General features: G+C 45.9%; 1 long non-coding RNA gene across 2 annotated transcripts in view; it reads left to right on the top strand.

Annotated features, from left to right (window-relative positions):
- LOC113603947 (uncharacterized) overlaps positions 1-10,323 on the top strand; it is a 28,715-nt gene extending 18,392 nt beyond the window's left edge. The window contains exons 4-5 of one of the 2 annotated variants that reach the window (XR_008293014.1): positions 8,080-8,350; positions 8,992-10,323. This is a non-coding gene — a long non-coding RNA (uncharacterized LOC113603947). Of the gene's footprint in view, positions 1-8,079; positions 8,351-8,854 lie in introns of both variants that reach the window. The other variant, XR_008293013.1, reaches the window with a different exon arrangement.
- The last annotated feature ends 7,317 nt before the right edge of the window (positions 10,324-17,640 follow it).

Raw genomic sequence — 17,640 nt, 5'->3', positions numbered from 1 at the left:
TGGCCTAGCAATGCAAGTATGATCAGAGCTGTGGTTTAGAAAGATCACTGTATTGGTGGTGTAGGCATTGACTGGATGAAACACTAAGGGCTGGGAGAACATTTGGAGTCTTTTGCAACCCTTTCAGTGAGAGAGGAACCAAGGCCGGGGATAGAAAGAAGAGTTCTGGCTGGGGGTGGGGGTAGGTTCTGGAGATTGAGACTCCCAGACATGCGGCTGAGTTTGAGCCCAGGGTCAGACTAAAGGAGGCTAGCACCTGTCCCAAGATGGCTTTCAGGGAACTCTTGCCTCTCGGCAGGGGACTTCCCTAGAAGACCTTTGGAAGACCCTTTCAACCCTTTTACTGATTCTGTTATAACTGTGGCATTCTCTGGGTTGCTCAGAAGGCAGGAGCTCTAAAAATAGAAAGCCTTATTATTACCGATTAAATTTCTTTCCACCTACAGAATTTTCTGAAAGTAATAAGAAGAGGAAGCCTGAGTCTGTGCTGAAGTGTTCAGGGAGCAGAGATATGCTGAGAGGTGATGACAGAGATGAGGGGTCGAGGGGAAAACCACTGATTGAACATGCCAGTGGGTAAAGGGACTTTCCAGAGGGTGTGGACCCTTCAAGGGGAGGTGTGCATGAATATTAAAACTATAGAGTGCCCGCCGAGGCCACTGTCTGAGCCATGGGAGGACAGTGGCCATGGGGTGCAGTGACTTCACCCCTGTCTCTGCCTCAGGGCAATGCACGAATGACCTCTGCAACCCTGCTCTGGGGTGCAGCTCATTCCCCAACTCTCCTGCCTCCTGATGCATTTCATGCTCATGAAGATCCACCTGTAAGGCTGACAGCAGCCTCACAGTTTCTGAGAAGGGTGCCCTTGACGACTAAGGATCTGTAAAGTCATACGAAGAGTCCAAAGAAGAGAGGGAATAGAAAATACTCTGTGCATTTTATTATGTTTTTAAAGAATTTTAAAAATGTTTTTTTATTATTTTTTTGAAAGAGAGCGAGTGGGGGAAGGGCAGAGAGAGAGAGAGAGAGAGAGAGGGAGGGAGGGAGAGAGAGAATCCCAAGTAGGCTCCATGCTGTCAGCCCAGAGCCCGACGTGGGGCTTGAACTCACAAACCATGAGTTCATGACCTGAGCCAAGATCAAGAGTTGGAGACTTAACTGACTGAGCCACTCAGGTGCCCCACTTATTATTTAAAAAAAAAAAAAAAAAAAAAAGCTCCCTCCCCTGGGCAATCGAATCAGTGTCAGGTACTCCACACCTGGATCCACACTACAGCTCTGCCCTAGAATAATTTAGAACAATTTTAATGCCTCTTTCTAATGACGTGAAAAAGTCCAAGTCACTTTCTATGTGCTTCTTCCTGTAGGTTCTCTTTGCCCGCGTGGCTTAGTCCCTCATCCTGGGTGCCGTCTGTGGTCAGGCGTTCCTGCAGGGGTGGTCTCACCAGCCGGGTCTATGTCGGGGCTTTGCAGTCAGGCTTGAAACCTGGCCCTTCTAGTAACTGGTTTGGGTTCTTAAATGGAATTATTCCAAACTGCCATTTGTTCATAAGTTAGAAATGATTGAATAACAGCATTTACACATGGTTTAACATTGAGTTTCCTTTTCCGCAAAATGGAGATCATAAAGGAGTGCTGTTTAATGGGTTTCAGTTTTGCAAGGTGAAGACAGTTCTGGAGAGTGGTTGCACAACAGTGTGAATGTACAATGTGGACATATAACTGAGAAAATTTTAAAGGTCTTATTGTTTCAGTGATTCGTGAATCAGGTGGCACCCAATCCAGCAGATAGAAAGGGGCTCCTGGGCGTCTGGGTGGCTCAGTCCACTGAGAGCCTGACTCTTGATTTCTGCTCAGGCCGTAACCTCACGGTTTGTGGGATAGAGCCCTGCCCTTCTAGCTGCCAGTGATGAACCTGCTCAGGATTCTTTCTCTCCCTCTCTCTCTCAAAATAAATGAATAAACTTAAAAAAAAAAAAAAAGAAAGAAAAGGGCTACAAGGAGCTGTACAAATGAAAGACTTTTATAGGCAGAAAGGAGCAGGAACAAGCAACTTATACCAGGTTAGTAGATGGTTACTTTCCATTTAGGGGATGGTGGGGATTTTATAAGGCAGATCTCCTACTGAATGCTGCTTAGGAGGTTCCTGATTGGCTCATTTACAGTTCCATCTCTGATAGAGTGGAAACTGTAATTGAGTTGATGGTGTTTGATGAGGTGGGGTTTAGCACAGGCAACTCCATTTTGGACCCGCCATCTTGTTTTCCACAGTACTCAACACTACTGGACTGCGTACTTAAAAATAATTAACGTGGTAAGTTTTGTTATGTGGGCTTTACCGCTATTAAAAAACCGGAGGTAATAAAGTCGGTCTCACCTGACGGTGAAGGTGGGCTGAGATGATGTGTGTAAAGTACTAGGCACAGTTCCTGGCATCTGGCAAACACACAGCTCGATAAATGTTAACTTTTATTAGTAGTATTAGTATTGATATTTCTTGTTCCCCCAACCGGCATTCTCTTTCCCCAGGCTAAAATCAAGGTGTCTCTACTAGGGAAGGGAAGAGCTAGAGAGGATCATCACCTAGTGGAATCTCCAAAACATTCGTTACTGACATTACGTTCTCCTTGAGGCCGGAGTTTATAATAACGACAGCTAACACTCATCTCCACACAAATGAGCCCACTTAAGCCCCACAAAACCCGAGGGAATGGGTATAATGATTTCCATCATTTGTCTGAAGTCACACAGCTAGTGACAGTCCAGATAAAGCTGTTTGTCCCAGAGCCTACGGTGTTGACCACCAAGTCATGACCTACACCCAGCCCACCACTGCGTTAGAATCTCTGGCTTATGGCCTCTTGAAGCATGGGTCCCTCTTTAGCTGTGGCCAACAAAACTCTTTAGGCCTTGATCTCCTGTAATGCCAGCCATCAGCTCAGATTTGCAGGCCATTTGTATTTCAGACGTAAGAAGGGCACACCTGAGCGGTGCTCACGTTGGCTGAACTCTGGAACCAGTCCTGAGGTCACTCATTCTTCGTAAGACTACGTAAGACTACGCAGTTCAACCCCTCAGAGCTCTGTGGTTGACTCCTTTCTCCCAGAGGTTCTATTTATTTAGCTTTCCATGTTCTTCACTCCCTAATTAATTAAAGTAATGGATGCACAGAATAAGAAATACTCAGGCAATCAAGGACAATAGAAAATGCAGAGTAGAAATGTTCCTTCCCCTTCCCTCGCCTGTGCCTCTGTTTAATTATTTCAGTTTCTAGTTCTTCTGGTGCCTATTTCCAACCTTTCACCATCTAAATGCTTTTATGCCTTTCTCTTGGTTTTTCATTTTTAAACAGTGTTGATTGATTTCTTACCATGAAAGAAGAAAGATATAACTCATTTGCTGTAATCCTCCTTCTAATTTTGCTTGTTTTTCTTCTTCACCTGTGTAATTTTAGATAATATATTTAAATTTATATTTTTAAAAGATTATGTTTCTCGATATCTCAACTCTAGACAGTACTTTTCTGATTTTTGCACTGCAAAATAAGGACTTTACCTCCCTCTGTGTTCTGATTTCTACCAGCTGCTCTCCTACTTTTCCATTGCTTGTGTAAAATATTCACACTCTGGGGGTGCCTGGGTGGCTCAGCTGGTTGAGCCAGTTGAGTTTGACTCCCGATTTTGGCTCAGGTCATGATCCCAGGGTCATGGGATTGAGCCCCAAGTTGGGCTCCACGCTAAGTATGAAGCCTGCTTACCATTCTCCCTCTTTCTCCCTCTGCCCCCTCCCCCACTTGGGTGCTCTCTCTCTAAAATAAATTGAAAAAAATATTTACACTCTGTTCTGTAACTACCATTAGATCCTCTGTGTTTGGCTTATATGCTGATTTTTACAGATTAAAAGTCAATGAGTATTTATGTTGTGATTATTTATTTATTTTCCTCAGAACCAAGCAGTGTGATTAGACCCATAGAAAAGATGTAATTCTACTGTTGAAGTAATTAAACACGGAGGCCATTAGGCTGAGGTGACTCTAATGTTCTGGTAGCTTACCTAAGCCAGAGTCAATTCCTATAAATGTACTTGTATCCAAGAAAGCAAAATTTAATAGTAACCAATCACAACAGCCAACTAGGCTTTCCTAAATAAGGCAACAGCTTGAGATTTAGACAATGAAATAATTTCCTCGCTTTGCTTTTATGTCTGTTCTATAAAAGTCTCTCCCCAAACTCCTGTCCGCCAGGTGCCCCTAACCACTTTTGGCTTGGTTCTGGTGGATTCCAACCAATGTTTGCTCAAATAAACTCTTCAAAAATTGAATGTGCCTCGGTTTATCTTTTTTCATACTACGTTGTTAAGACTTTCCACTCAAAGGAGAATGCTTCCAGAATCAATGTCAGATGGATTCTGTTTTCATACATTCTACTCATGTTCAGAATCATAATACATTTTTTTTGTGTGTATTTTGACTGTGACTTTTTAATACAACTCTTTTGCTAATTTTATTTTTCCTGGTATTTCTAACTACCTTTCCTTTTCATTCACAGACAGTGCTATTCTTTTTAGATCATCCAGCTTCTCATCCTAATTACTTGTTACGGGAAATTACCTTGATTTAAACAATTTTTAATTTAATTTTAATTCTTCTTCAGCACTGGACCTGAGCTGAGACATAACTGAACATGAAAGTTATGAACATCCCAAGCCTAGGTGAGGACATCCAGGAAGTCAGCCAACGTTGTTCTAGGTTTCCTGAGTCATAAAAGAACCATGAAATGCAATGTGGCCTCCTGGAGAAGGAACTGGATCTGAGTTCATGTTCTTGTTTCCACACACCACTTAGTTTCTCTGCACCTCAGGATTGGTCTCCATAGAACAATGGTGGCTACCATTTTATTGAGCATGTATTAAGTGCTGAGCATAGCATTCTAAGCACCGTATGTACATCACCGTGATCCAGCTCCAAAATAACCATAAGCGAAGGCCAATCATCATTGCAATTTTAGACACAAGGGGCTGAGATTCAGCAAGACTAAGCAATTTCTCAAGGTGGTGAGTAGCAGAGGCAAGGCTTGAACCCAGGTGGCCTGACTCCAAAATCCAGTATTGTTTCTGTGAAAGAATTTCTCAGCTCCCTTTCTGCATTGAATAAATGCCAATGATTCTGTGAGCACTTACTCTGCTAAGTATCGATAGCAACTACCTTTGGAGCTGTGAATTTTGAGGGAGGGCCCTTGACTCTTAAAGATATCCTTCTCAGAGTGCTCTGTGTCCTTTCCTAATATGCTTGGTTATTTTCTAGGTCCCCTGGGGAGCTGTCACTGACGGGGTTCAATTCACTTCATTGCTGGGTTACTTTTACTCTTTCTGGATCCCGTGCTCTCCTGTCGCTCAGATATCTGTTTCACTTGGCTGGAGTATGCTTTCAAATGATCATTATGAAAAGGTGCAGAGGCACTGGGTGGCTTAAGTATCTGACTCTTTGTTTTGGCTCAGGTCACGATCTCACAGTTGGTGAGTTCAAGCCCCACATTGGGCTCTGCCATGACATTGTGGAGCCTGCTTGGGATTCTCTCTCTCCCTCTCTCTGCCCCTCCCCCACTATCTAACTCTCTCTCAAATAAATAAACACTAAAAAAGGTGCAGTGGATGTCAAATTTCCGACACTTAGCATACAGTTTTAGTGATGGCAATCTGATACATGTTGCTTTACAGATAACCACTTTTATTTTTTCCTAAATCTTCAAGTATTTATAGTTGGCATTTCTAAACTTTTACTTGGATATACTTGGGTTGTGGTCCTAGTGTGTATTTTTTGTAAGCTCCAGGCACTTGTCCTTCTTTCTTTCTTTTATCATTTTCTCCCTTCCATCTTCTCTGTTCACATTTTCTGGAATGCATTAAATTGATGGTCCACTTATTGGGTTGACCCTCTAAGTCTCTTCACTTTTTGTCTGAAATTTTCTATGTCTTTGTCTTAATGATCCATGGTCTGAAAGTCTTTTTGAATTTGCTCTTCACTTGCTCCATTGACCTTTTCCATTCAGCCACTATGTTTGTAATTTCCAGTATCTCTTTCCTGCTCTCTGAATGTTTTCTTTTTACAGTAACTCTTTTTGTTTTATGGATGTACTATCTCCCTGAATCTTTATGAGCAGAGGAATCAGAATCATTGTTTTAATTTATTTTTTAAGTTTATTTATTTTGTGTGTGTGAGAGAGAGTGCACAAGCAGGGGAGGGGCAGAGAGAGAGGGAGAGAGAATCCCAAGCAGGCTCTGCTTGGGTTCCACATTGGGCTCGAACCCATGAACTGTGAGATCATGACCTGAACCAAAACCAAGAGTCAGATGCTTAACTGAGTGAGCCACCAGATACCCCTAGAATCATTTAAAAAGTCTTTTCTGTTTTGTTTTCTCTGGAGTGAGTGTTTTATTTGTTCATCTAGATTCTTTAGTGATGTTGAATTTTCTCAAATGCTTGGTGTCCTTGGAAGTCCCACGCATATTTTTTTGAATGAAAGAGAAAGTTTACTAACTTCTGAGGTCAGCATGAATTTCCTTTATGGATGCAGAGACCTATTTATTTACCAGGTCTCTTTCTTAAATGAAAGACAAAGTAAAGGTGATACACAAAATGCCTGCACTCATGCTAGTTAAAGTCTTAGAGATGCAAACATCATATACATAATGGGATAAATAGAAAATTTTGGTGAGATTTGGTGACAAATACCAGGGCTTTATAAGAGAATATAGCGGGAAGATCTAATTTAAATTGGAGTTTTAGGAAGGGCTTTTCTGAGGAGGTGACATTTATACTGGGTCCTGAAATATTGGTTGGAGTTGCCTGGTAGAGTTGGTAGAATACCAGAGCATTCCAAGTAGCAGGGATAGCATGTCTAAAGGCCCTGGGGCAGGAAAGGGTGTGGCATGTCGTAGGCACTGAAAGGAGAGCTGTGCATCTATGACACAGTGATCAAGGGCAAGAGTCCAGGAGTTTAGGTAAAGAAGTAGCCAGGGGCAGGTCATGGGGACCTTAAAGATCAAGTTACGGTAAAGGAGGTTACTTTTTTTTTTTTTTTTTTGAGAGAGAGAGAGAGACAGAGAGAGAGAGAGCGCACATGAGCAGTGGTCAAAGGGAGAGGGAGAGAAAACCTTAAATGGGCTCCATGACCAGCCCAGCACAGAAGCTGACATGGGGCTTGATCTCACAACCAGGAGATCATGACCTGAGTGGAAATCAAGAGTTGGATACTTAACCTACTGAGCCACCCAGGTGCCCTACTCATGAAAGGACTTAAGCATAGGAGTCCTATGATCAATTCTGCATTAAAAAAAATCTGGCTATTGTGTAACTAAGGGGATGGAGAGGGTAACAGTGGAAGCAAGGGGAAAAGGAGGTGTTTGCAGCAATCCAGGCAGAACAAGATGGAGACCAAGCTGGGTGCATTGAAGATGAGAAGAACTGACAGCATTGGGTGGCGGATGAAGTAAAAGAAACAAGGGGGAAAGTGGTTTCATATTGGCTGGAGCTGCCATCTAGGAGTGGAAGACTCTGGAAGAAAAGCAGATTTGGAGGCAACATCCTGAGTTTAGTTAGGCTATGTCAGGTGTGAGATGCTTGTGAGACATCCACGTCTAGATGTCTAGAGGGGCTGTGAATACTTGGATCTGTGAGGATTGTGCCAAGGAGGCCAAAGGATCATGCTTCAAGAAGGGAAGAGAAGAAGTCAGTAGTGTTGAACGCTGTTCCATTGTTAGATAAACAGCTAAAACATGAATTCAAATCTGAAACAAAGGGGTTTCTGATGACCTTGGAGAGACTGGTCATATTAGAGTGGGGGCCGTGGAGGCCAGATTTGCGGACTCAGAAGCAAGTGGAGGGTGAGCAAATGACTAAGGGTGGGGCAGGGTGGGGGAGGGTGCTCAGCAGCTTCTGGAGGTATTGGCTGGGAAGGGGAAGAGACAGCCGCAGCTAAAGGGAAGTGTAGCATAATATAGGTTCCCACATCACAATTATTCATCAGATTGTGAGCTTGAGAAGGGGAGGAAGCATTTCTGACACTTCTTTCTGTCCCCTAGGCCAGCACAGTGGCTAGGATATGGGAGATGATCAAACCGTGTTTATTGAATCTGCGGAAATATACGAAGGCTTGGGAAGAGAATGGCTCTACTGTTCCATGGCAGGTAGAGCTGGCTCAAAGCCTGGCCTGCAGGGCTGTTGCTGACGCTGCCCACAGGTCCAGACAACCACAGACTGTGGACAGTCACGACTTGTGTAAATTGCCATTGTCAGCCTGGCCTCTTGGGGTCAAGCTGCTGAAGTTCCAGTAGGCCTGCTGGTAAACCCCAGGTACTGTCTGTAGAGTCGAATGGCCCTCTTAAGATAAGAACAGATGTTTTCTTTCCTTTATTTAAAAAAAAATGTTTAAATGTTTATAATTTATTTTTGAGAGAGGGAGAGAGAGAGAGAGACAGAGTGTGAGCAGGGAAGGGCAGAGAGAGAGGGAGACACAGAACCTGAAGCAGGCTCCAGGCTCTAAGCTGTCAGCACAGAGTCCGACGCGGGGCTCGAACTCATAAACTGTGAGATCATGACCTGAGCCGAAGTCGGACGCTTGACTGACTGAGCCACCCAGGCGCCCCCAGAGGTTCTTGTCTTTAAAAAAAAAAAAACAGCCCAAAGATCTCACAGCTGGCCGGTGAGAAGCTGGGCCCTGAACCCGAGACGGTAGACTCCCCGGCAGAAGTTGATGTGGATAAAGCACCCAGTCTAGCATCTGGAACATACAAGGACTCATTAGGTGTGGATCATCCTTCCTTGCCCCATCTCATGTGCTTTCCCTCTGCCTGGCAGCCTCCTGTGCTCTACGGCGTGTCCCTGGATGGACAGACAGTATTCTAATAGAGTAATGAAGCTTGATGATATGGAAATCAGCATCGGCCTTGACCTTCTATTCATAGTGTATGAACTCTGACTCTCCCCTTTGGTAGGACTCACCCAGAACACCATCAACCAAGAGGCCACACCAAACTTAGTTACAAGAGAACTTCTTGAAGTCATTCTTCGGTGAGTACAAATAAAACCCGTGTTTCTGGTTTTTGTTTTTGTTTTTTTCTTTTGTAAATTCACAACCTGGTTTTACCCAAGTATTTGTACCCGCTCATATCTTGAAACAGCACTGGGGGCTTCCAGGTCAAGGACACAGGGGGATCCTAATCTTCACTAGCAGCAGAAAAATCTGGAGAGGCTCCAGACACACCCCAGCTAGCAGGGCTCAGACAGGAGAGGCTGCCTCAACTGGTGGGTACCACGGATCCTGCTTGTCCATTCCCTTTGGTGCCTACTCTGTGTCTGCCCATGTTTGCCTTTCCTCCACCCCCATCCCATGTGCATCCCTACCCCCCTTCTCCCAGCTGCAGACTCCCTATTCTTATCAAAAGCTGCTCCTGTTCTCCAGATCATGTAATGCCCGTTACCATGGCACCCGGTACTTCACATTATTAAGACAATCTCTTTATTAGTAAGCCTGCTCCTCCCAGGAAGTCAGGCGCCTCGGAGCCCATTTGACGAGACGATGAACCTGAGTCTCTGGAGGTTTCGGGACTGTCAGGGGGTCAGGACAGACAGCCTCGGAGAGCTCGGGCCTCATGCCCCACTCCTGGACTGCACCTGACTGCTTAGAGGGTGACTGGGACTCTCACAGCCTCCTTCCCTTTCATTGCCTTCATTGCCTTTTCTTTTCATCATGCACTCATAATAATTATACACGTTATCACACTTCACGTTTTACAAAAGGCTTTCAAATACATCCCTACTTTCCATCTTCACAGTATCCCTGTTGACTAAGAATATTGTGCTCATTTTAAAGGCTGAGGAAACTGGAAGCTGACGTTCAGAGAATCTGACTGTTCAAGGTCATACAGACACTCAGGGGCAAAGCTAGGGCTCAAACCAGACCCTCTGCTGTCTCTACAACCCCTTTTCTTATCCTAGACAGACAGATAGGCACACAGATAGACAAAAAATTCTATGCCAATTGCATGCTCAGTAATAATTTGTTGATTTATAGACTCAACGTGTCCGCTTTGAATCCAATGTGATGTTACTGACTCACCATTACTGACTTTGGACTGCCTTCCCAGTAGAGGAATAGCTTCAACGACTTTTTTCTTCCTTTCCTTTCCTTTCCTTTCCTTTCCTTTCCTTTCCTTTCCTTTCCTTTCCTTTCCTTTCCTTTCCTTTCCTTTCCTTTCCTTTCCTCTCCTCTCCTCTCCTCTCCTCTCCTCTCCTCTCCTCTCCTCTCCTCTCCTCTCCTCTCCTCTCCTTTCCTCTTTTCTTTTCTTTTCTTTTCTTTTCTCTTTTCTGCTTTTTTTCCTTTTGAGCGTCTGCTATGAACAAGGCACCACGGGAAGTGGTGGGGTATACAAAGAATGTCCTACATCACCTGTATTCTTAGACACCTGTATTCTTAGACACACCCTATGCTCACAATGCTATAATCTAGCATGGAGTGTGATAAATGATAGTCATCCATTCGCCAGCTACTCATTGCCTACCAGCCACGTCCCAGGATTCAATGATGGGTAGAAGAGATATGCTCTCATGAAGCTTTCTGTCCGTGGAGGGAGGCAGGTATTAAGCAAAGAGTTATACAATTGGTTGATTATAATTAGGATATGTGCTGGCGAAGAGTGGATGTGCAGCGAGAGCAAAGAAGCAGAGGTCCGACATTTGCTAGGGTGGGGGGATGGGGGTGTGGCAAGGGAAGCTTCCTAAGAAGAACACATTGATCCACTGAGTGGGATGACACATCCCAATGTCCCTCTACCCCCCGCCCCAAGGAAACTGAGGTCCCTGCCTCATCACAATGAGGCCAAGCCCTCAGTAGACGCTGAGGAAAGAGCGTGGATTAAAAAGGGCATGCGAGATGGGTTTTAATAACAGCAAGTTCAGTGACATTAGTCTGTGCAGAGGCTTCATGTGAAGAAAACCCAAAGGTCACATGGCTGAGCTAGTGGTGGGTCACAACAGAGAGGTGTTCAAAGTTGGGCAGTGGGTGTAGAAGTGCCAAGAGCAGGGAGAGAGAAGGAGATACAGCCACGCGGAGAGGAGGGAGAGGGGGAGAGTGAGAGAGAGAAAGAGAGAGAGAGATACCTAACTGGGGGAACCAGGAGGAGGTGGCATTTAGGTGCCCAGAGAAGGGCCAGCTAGGATTCAGCCAATGGGGACGAACGGTGGGGAAGGCGGTGTTCCAGAAGGGATGGAGCAGCTCGAGCAAAAGCAGGGAGCAAGGGTGAAGGAGCGAGCAGGGTGGGTTTGGGGAAGAGAACACGGTGCCCTTTTCTGGAGACTAGAATGTGCTGAGTCAAGGCGAGGGCCAAAGGTTTGGAGAGATGGAAGGGGACCCAGTGCAGATACCTCTGTGGGTGGAGGGGGAGCCATTAAGAGTATTTGGCCTGAGGAATCACATCCGAGCCCTATGCATTAGGAGGATTAATCTGCCAGGAGTGCACAAGATGGATGGACGGGGAGGGAGGAGGGATGGTAGCTGCTCCTTCTATGCCACTCCCAGTGTCTTCCTGGTCGACCCCTGGCAAACTGATCGATAAATGGAAGTTTTTTGGTTTAAAAAATTTTTTTTAATGTTTTATTTTACGTTTGAGAGAGAGAAAGAGAAAGAGAGAGAGAGAGAGAGAGAGAGAGAGACAGACAGCACGGGCAGGGGAGGGACAGAGAGAGAGGGAGACACAGAATCTGAAGACAGGCTCCAGGCCCTGAGCTAGCTGTGAGCACAGAGCCTGACGTGGGGCTCAGACCCACGAACCGTGAGATCATGACCTGAGCCGAAGTCGGATGTTTGACTGACTGAGCCACCCAGGTGCCCCTAAATGGAAGTTTGAACACAGTCCTCCGCCTACTTTCCAATGGAAAAAGGCTGATTAATTTTTGGCCCTAATCATGATTGCTTTCTTAAATTACCTGCCATGACTGATCCTTCACTGAAGTATAGAGAGGGTATATCCCTGCCCCTCAAACAGTTGATAAAACAATGGATGTTTGAGAACTACATATAGGATTAATTGAATTTCCTCTCTTCTTACTTTAGCTTTTGGGGGCCTGAAGTCCTTGGGAGCTGTTTTCATCTGCCAGGATGTCGAGGGGAAGTCCTCTCCTCTGCCCCTGCCTTCTCCACCTCTGATTATAGAGTCCTTCCAGTCTTGGCTGGCCAAGCCTTGGCACCCGTGCAGGGTCATGGCAGGAGGGGGCAACATCAGCCTCAGATGCAGGCTTTGATTAGGCGTCAGAAAGGCTCCAATCCTTCAATATCTGTGCCCAGCCTGCTGATGTGTCTGAAATTCCCCCTTAAGAGTCACTGATGTTTGGGCAATTCCAGAAATAACGCTGTACCCTTAACAGCTGCCCATGGGTGACGTCACAGGCAGCCAGAACAGCCTTCCTCTTCCCACATGCCACTGTACCAGGAAACTGCTTCTAGAGCTGCTCTCCCCCGCTGTCCATCAGACTCTGTAGCGGCATCTCTAACTGGACATATTCTGAGACTGCTTTTCGCCAGGCTTTTCCTCTTCACCCGGTCCTGTGTGCGCTGAATGCTTTCAACTATTTCTTGTCTCTTGGGCCTACTTTCTCCCAACTAAATCTTCCCAAAACCCGTAGCTGCAAGCAAGCACCACTTCACCCCTACCTCACCTTCGCACTCAACCCTTTTTCCAGAATCTTCGTCCGACCAGAGTCTGGGCCACCTGCTTGTCAGGGACAGAGGTTTGGATAGTTCGGGAAGTGCATCTTGCACATTAAAAACAAAGGTGGGGGGCCCCTGGGTGGCTCGATCAGTTAAGCATCAGAGTCCTGATTTCGGCCGGGTCATGATCTCGCGGTGCGTGAGATCCAGACCCGCGTCGGGCTCCGTGCTGACAACTCAGAGCCTGCTTGGGATTCTCTCTCTCCCTCTGTCTCTGTCCCTCCCCAGATCGTGCTCTCTCTCTCTCAAAATAGACAAATACACACTTAAAAAAAGTAAATATTGTGTTCTCTCTACCACATTTTACCAGGAAGATGAACTTTTAAAAAATTTTTTAAATGTTTGTTTTATTTTTGAGAGATAGAGAGCACACACAAGCAGGGGATGGGCAGAGAGAGAGAGAGAGAGGGACAGAGGATCCAAAGTAGGCTCCGCGCTGACAGCAGAGGAGCCCAGCACAGGGCTCATACCCGCGAACTGTGAGATCGTGACCTGAGCCGAAGTCGGGTGCTTAACCGACTGAGCCACGCAGGTGCCCGTTTTTTTTTTTTTCAATGTGTATTTATTTATTTTGAGAGAGAGTGAGAGAGTGAGGTGTGTGTGTGTGTGTGTGTGTGTGTATGTGTGTGTGTGTGTGAGGGAGGGGCAGAGAGAGAGGGAGAGAGAATCCCCAGCAGGATTCATGCTCTCAGCACGGAGCCGAACGCGGGGCTCGACCTCATGAACCGTGGGATCATGACCTGAGCCGAAATCAAGAGTTGGACGCTTAACCAACTGAGCCACCCAGGTGCCCCAAGAGAACACAATATTTACAGTCAAAAGAATTTCCTAAGCTTGACCCCACTACTTACAATAACCGTGGCTTTAGGAATTCAGGCTGTAAAAAGAGATTAATGTTGGCCTTACAGCGTAACCGGGAGGCGCGGATGAGTAATCTCTAACACCACAACATGGTGCAAACACCCGGTTGAGATTTAGCCTTCTTTAGGTGCCATTCTGTAGGCTGCACATTTCACTGCTTATAGGAATCACCTGCCGAGCTTGTTAGAGATGCTCATGCCCAGGGCCTCTGTAGCTCCAGAGATTCTGATCCAGAAGGTCCAGGCAGGGCCTAGAGATCTCTGGGTTTAACAAGCCCCCCAGACGAGTCTCACGCACATGGTGTCTCGACCCTCTGAGCTACCCCTGCTGCAGGGGTAGACGCCTCAGATGCCGACTTCCTCTACTGGTTCTCTTCAGTGTCCCATGGTCGATTCTGGCGAAACTGGGTCCGGTATGTCCCCGGAGACTAGGATAATACGCTAAATACAGAGCTTTCTCCAACTCTGTCTGCTACTGCTAAACATTGACTTTAAGACCTTCCTTGTGCCACACTTTTGCCCTAATCGACTATTTCTCTGCCTTTAGCTAATTCTATTCATTTTTGCTGTCAGGCAGGGTTACCTGAATGCTGCTGGTTAGTGCAGCTCTCACTCAGTTCCTTCGGAAACTAAATGCTTTCCGGCCTTTTGGGATTAGCTGCCTGGAAATAGCATTGGTTATACAGCGTTTGGCTTTTGGCAGTAAGAGAACTAGGTCTTGGTGGGACACTAACTCAAAAGGCCTTCCCTGCTGCAGAGAAAGTCATGACAGCAAGATAAATTCTCGTGTCCTGATATCCAACGTCCTTTCTGACTGCAGCCCCCTGTGGATTTGCTCTCCACGATACATCATACCTGCTTATAAATAAGCTATGAAAGCATGTCGTAGACTATCGGGTGTTACACATATGGGAGACTTCATTACCATTGCCTGTATAATTGCAAGACCTTCCTATGCTATAAATGCCTGAGAACAGAGCAAGGTCCATTTTGCCTAAGTCCTCCTTTGTGGCATCGCCATACTCAGTGGATCTCACGAGGGAACAAAATAGCGGTTTTGTTGCCATACAGAGCCCACAGCTGGGGGCTCATAAATGAAAACCCCGTCAAATATAACAGACACTTGCCCTTATGTAAATATAGCTCTACAAGTGGTGGGGCCTTTGGGCTGTGCGAGGGTAATGGTGAGGTTCTGGAAGTCCCTGTCTGCCCCGCCCTGCTCAGCTGCCGGCAATGATAATCTGCCTCCTGCAGTCACTGGAGGGTATATTTAGAGCCTCTTCCCCAAGAGTGAGCGGGATCTGAAAATAGATCGCTTGGCCTGTGTGTGATTGGGTTGCAGCCTCTAAATCGACACCTGAATGTATGTAGCCAGTAACCAGGTCAATCCATGTCTGTTCAACGGAATGCAAGTGCCAGTGGCCTGGTCTTGGGGGCTGGGCTCTGTTCCAGTATTTCTTCTTCCCTCACGGGACTTGAGCAGACCTTCCTGAGGTCTAGTGCTGACATCCACCTCTTTGGCTGTGACTCCTTGGATCCGGACCCAGTCTGGATTAGAGTGTCCCACATTTGAACTGCTGACCTCTCTCTAGAAGGGACCAGATGTTTCCCTCTGGTCTCCACTCTGTGTGATCACAGTTGTTCTATATCCTGAGAGCCCCCATGTGCTTTGCAGCTGTGGCCGAGTTGTTTATGTGACAAGGGGAGGGTTTTATGACCATAGTTTGACTGGGAACCATTGAAGGGATGGAAGCATCTATGTAACCCATTCTTTCTACCTTGAGAATTTTATGACGATGTTATTTAGTTTGGACTTAAGGGTAGTTAAAAGTTGCCCTCAACTTCGTAGCTTAAAGCTCCACGAGAGCGGGGACGGAGTCTGTCCGGGTCATAGTGGTAATCTTAGCATCCGTTCAACAAGCATTTATGAAGCACTCATTGTGTACAAAGCCAAATGCTAGATTCTTTGATATTATAAAGATGAAGGAGTTGTCGCTATCCTCAAGAAGAAGGTTCCAGTTCAATAAGTAATTATGATACAAAGGGAAATTAAACTAGTGCTGTAATAAATACTTAAGCAAGTGTTTTGGAGAATGGTCGAAGTATTACCTATTTGTATGGGCAGATTGATGGAGGAGGCAGCCTTTATTTTATATTATTTTTTAAAGTTTATTTATTTATTTTGAGAGAGAGAGAGAGAGAGAGAGAGAGAGAGAGAGAGATGGGAGGTGGGAGAGGAGAGAGAATCCCAAGCAGGCTCCATGCTCAGTGTGGAGCTGGACGCGGGGCTCGATCCCATGACCCCAGGATCATGACCTGAGCGGAAACCAAGAGCCAGATGCTCAACTGAGTGAGCCACCCAGGCGCCCCAGGTAGTGCCTTTAATGAATAAGATTTTGATGACAGAGGAGGTAGGGTGCGAGCACAATACCAGTAAGCCTCAAGGCAGTATATGCTAAGTCTACACAGCAGACATCCTCAGCCACCACAAATCCTGCTAAGCAAGAGCTTGTGTTCATAAGTTCCAACTGTGTGTACCAGCGAATGGGCAAAGTGGATCTTCCTGGTTTCTCGGAATTATCCTGGGAAGGGCTTTCTCATTTTTTTTGCTGGTGGGTCCTTCTTAGCTTCCGGTTAAAGGAAAGTTCTCTTTCTTTAAGTAAGTACTTCCCAAACTCATCTAGCTGCACATCAGAATCACTTGGGCTTCTTTAAGCAGTTCGGAAAACTAGACCACAGCCCCAAGCCAATGAAGTAATCTCTGGAGGTGGATAAAAGCTTCTGTAATCTTTTTAAGCCTCCTGGGTAATTCTAATGCCAAGTTTGGGAACAACTCCCTTAGGGCAAATTTTACTCCCCTTGTCTCACTAGTGATTGGAACAATTAGCTACGATACAAACGTGACTGGTTGCAAAGCTATGTATGGATGACACCTTACAGATCCAGCATGGGCCTTTGGACACATTTTAGACCTTATGGAAATGGCTCACTTTTGGGGGATAGCTGAGACAGTTTTCAAGCTGATCAGGCCTCCTTCTGAATCAGGCACTTCATTTCTGTCCTCAGGGACTCTCAGTCACCAAGACAGATGTACGAATGCCACTATCAAGCCTGTCCACACACGGTGTATGGCTCTAGGAGAAGGAGCCCATGCAAATGAAATTTGGGTTGTAAAAACTGTTGGAGCCTAGGAACACTTACCTCCTCATGCCTAGTACCCTGGGAGAGGTCAGCCTAATTCAACAAATATTTATCCATTCATCAATAGTGCAGTTACTGGACTTCTATTATGTGTGAGACTGTGTTGTAAAGGCTGTTGGAGCTACAAAAATGACTCGTGCTCTGATGCCAGTTATAGGGTTTCCTGTCTAGTACGTGGGGTTTTCAGATGCATTCATGATAATCACACAAGAAGGAACATGCTGAGTGACCCAAGAATGGTTCCGACCAAGGGCTGTGGGACTCTAGGAGACGTGGTTCAAATGGAGGGCCACCTAAAATTGCCCGTGAGAATGGCCTTGGGGAATGGTAGTATTCAGACAGAGAACGGAAAGAGGGGAGGCTATTCTGAGCAGAGGGACAGAATGAGCACATCCACAAAGATAGATTACTGGGGTGGCACCACTGGAAAACAGCGAGTTATCTGAATTCGAACAGCATGTGAAGGAGAGACAAAGCCAGGAAGGGAGGTTTCCCACAGTACACGGTTGGCATGGCATGTTGAACACAGAATCAGGGGCGAGACTTTGCCCCCATGGAACTCTTGGAGGCCAGATCCTCTAAAGGGGAGGCCTGAACATTGTACTCCCTGGCTGCTTGAATACACTGAGCTCATCCCCTCCTCAAGGCTATTAGGTCTACTGGTATACCCTCCCTCTACCTTTTCCTTTTCCCCCAACTGAACCTTACTCATTCTTTAGATCTGAGTATAACTGTCATTTCCTCAAAGAAGTCTCCCTGACCTTTCAATTTAAATTAGATTTCCCTGCTATAGTCCCTCTTCTCATTCGGTTATTTTC

This window comes from Acinonyx jubatus, chromosome E4 (genome assembly GCF_027475565.1).
Source record: "Acinonyx jubatus isolate Ajub_Pintada_27869175 chromosome E4, VMU_Ajub_asm_v1.0, whole genome shotgun sequence".
Classification (NCBI taxonomy): Eukaryota; Metazoa; Chordata; class Mammalia; order Carnivora; family Felidae; genus Acinonyx; species Acinonyx jubatus.
Note: the sequence above shows the minus strand (reverse complement) of the source record. Positions and strands in the feature narration are given on the sequence as shown.